Genomic DNA, 2,772 nt, shown 5'->3' on the forward strand with positions numbered 1-2,772 from the left:
AAGTGTATTGAAAAACTGAAAGGCAAAAATCATACACACAAGGTTAGAACCATTCCACACACACACTCTCACAGGCAGACACAACTTCTCACAGACAGATACAGACAGTCACACGCTCTTCAGCTTACACACTGACTGTAGCCATTCAGCAAAACACTCCACCAATGAAGGTACTTTGATACATCTTCCCCAGCTGCCGCTCCTCGACATCGAACCGTAGATTCTGGGAAAATCGGTAGTGTCGGTGACTGTGGAGATCCAAAGCCTCCTCGGGACCTGCAAGACAATGTGAAGCGGTCAAAGACTGGCCCGTGGAGTTATCCCCACACCGCGCCCATGAATTTTCTGCCCAAAACCCCATAGAAAATAGATGAACCCTTAAGTTTTATGACTGTTCTTCCTAACTGTGACTCTATGTGCCGGGGCAGGGTAGCTCTGACCCTAAGCGGCGCATGGACAGGCAGCACCCCAAATTAAGAAAAGATGACGCGAGGGCTCAAGATTAATTCTCGAGCGCAATACACTTAGAGGTGATGGAACCTACTGGAATACTGCAGTCACTGAGGGAGGGTCCAATACCCTCCCTATAGAAGTCCAAGGGAATGGCACATGAAAAGAAGCCAGTACCAAAACTGAGAAGGAAGATGGATGAGAACATCTTGTGTACTTCCTCCAGTCCCTCTCAGACATCTGGAGATGGGAATCCTCCTCAGGCACAACAGAAGGCCGGCTCACCCTCTGGGAAGCTCCTGTCATCACCGGGCTGTTGTCTCCTAGTCAGCCACAATAAAGAAAACCAAACATCACTACAGGAACTTAGTGGCACGCTGGCCAAAGCCCCAACAATTCCACTACTCACCATCTCCTAAGAAGGCCAGGGTCCTCGGACCGCATGCTTCGGCCACGCTCCACAATGATGACACCATCATCGCAGGGTATGCCTGGGTTAAGAGGAGACAAGGTGTTGTGGCATTGCTGAAACTTAAGTGGACCCTCCCTCCTCCTCCCTCCCCGACTCACCGCAACTCCACAGCCATGGATGTACCGGAAGATATCTCAGAACAGAAAATGTAAAGGCTTCATTGCAGAGTCCCGTAATGCTTCCGGAGCGCTCACGACGGCGGCGAAGCGGGTCCGTTGGCCGGTCGGCTAGGAGGTTCAGCATTAAAAAAGTGGACTTCGAACTGCACCAGAAATTGATAACTGAGCAATAACAACTCATTCTGTCCACCGGTCACCGCTTACCTTCCTCCATCGACCTTGACTGCTGCTATCCGGCTTTACCTCCTGAAAGCAAAGACAAAGAACAATGCTGTAACATAGCCACCATTTACAGTTACCTCACAAACACAAACAGCGACTGACCTTCTTGCAGGAACCCCCTCAGCCGGTCTGGGGCACCCTGCCATGGACTTAATCCATCTGCATCTGAAAGAAAGCAATGACAAAAGTCAGAGTCCTGCATAATAACTTAATAGCTCCAGCCATCCTGTGTCAATCTAGGAATACCAGCTAGAGGCCAAACTACACCCTACATTATAAATTTCAAGGCCTTGGGACTTGTCCTACTACACCTATACACCAGATGGTGCAGCAGGGCAGAGCAGCTCCGGGCCAAACCCATGCAGGCACCTGTGACACAGGAAATGACAAACGAGGAGATGCAATGAAGAGAGAAAACTCTGGCAAGAAGAATGACCACAAGGACTGAGAGAATGCGGAGCGAGATTATCTCAGAGAGACCGACGAGGCTCAAAGAAGATGCTAACAGAAGGGCTTATTCCGAGAACCGCAAAGACGGATGCCCAAGAATCATACAGTCAGAATCCTCTACTGCTCTTTGCATTCTGACAAGTCCTAATCCTATGTAATGGATCAGTGTGGTGCACAGCTGTGAATACAGCTCAGAACAAGACCATAAAAGACCTCTGACTCAATGCTTCTAGAGGCAGATGCGATTCCGCTGCGCATCCGAGCTCGTCAGTCAGAGGTCTGATGGTATGGCACCCAGCCGAGGAACACGGATGCTAAGGATGATGCCCGGCAGTTCCGATAAGCTGGCCCCTCAAAGGGCTAAGGAAAAAGACCTAAGACAGAAGATGCCCAAAAGACACAGAACATACAATAGACAAGTGACACGACACACACCAGGACTGCTCTGCCCGCCTCGGCATGGTGATTGAAAGTGAGACTTTCCCTTTATGTGGGCTAAGGGGTCCCTTCTTGGACATCCCCACCTCCAAAGCTGACTCAAAATTCCCTCCCGGCGAGGCCCGACCCAGCGCCCTGCTTTCATCCCCTCTGTGGGTTGTAACCCTCAACTTCTCTCTCGGACATCCGGGATGTGAATCCACCTTGGGTGCAAAATAAGGCTGCCTTGCTGTCCGGGAAGTTCCTGCCGTCTCCTAGTCGGCTACAATAAAGAAAACCAAACATCAGTGCATGAACTTAGTGGCACGTCAGCCAAAACCTGACAATTCCACTACTCACCGTCTCCTAAGAAGGCCAGGGTCCTCTGGCAGCACGCTTCAGCCGCTCTCCGAGGCCAACGCCGTCGTTGCGGGGTATGCCTGGGTTAAGAATAGAAAAGGCGCTGTGGAATTGCTTGAACTTGAGCAGACCCTCGCTCCTCCTGCCTCCCTCCCCGACTCGCCGCAACTGCTCCGCCATTGCCAAAGGTCACCCACAAGGCACCTTGGAACAGAAAATGTAAAGGCTTCATCGCAGAGTCCCATAATGCTTTGGGAGGGCTCACGAGGGCGGCGAGCCGCG

General features: G+C 51.3%; 1 long non-coding RNA gene across 1 annotated transcript in view; it reads right to left on the bottom strand.

Annotated features, from left to right (window-relative positions):
• Window positions 1-284: 284 nt before the first annotated feature.
• LOC108447617 overlaps window positions 285-2,772 on the bottom strand; it is a 17,766-nt gene continuing 15,278 nt past the window's right edge. The window contains exon 3 of the long non-coding RNA XR_001863267.1: window positions 285-670. This is a non-coding gene — a long non-coding RNA (uncharacterized LOC108447617). The remainder of the gene's footprint in view (window positions 671-2,772) is intronic.

The sequence above is a fragment of the Corvus brachyrhynchos genome, unplaced genomic scaffold (genome assembly GCF_000691975.1).
Source record: "Corvus brachyrhynchos isolate BGI_N302 unplaced genomic scaffold, ASM69197v1 scaffold137, whole genome shotgun sequence".
Lineage (NCBI taxonomy): Eukaryota > Metazoa > Chordata > Aves > Passeriformes > Corvidae > Corvus > Corvus brachyrhynchos.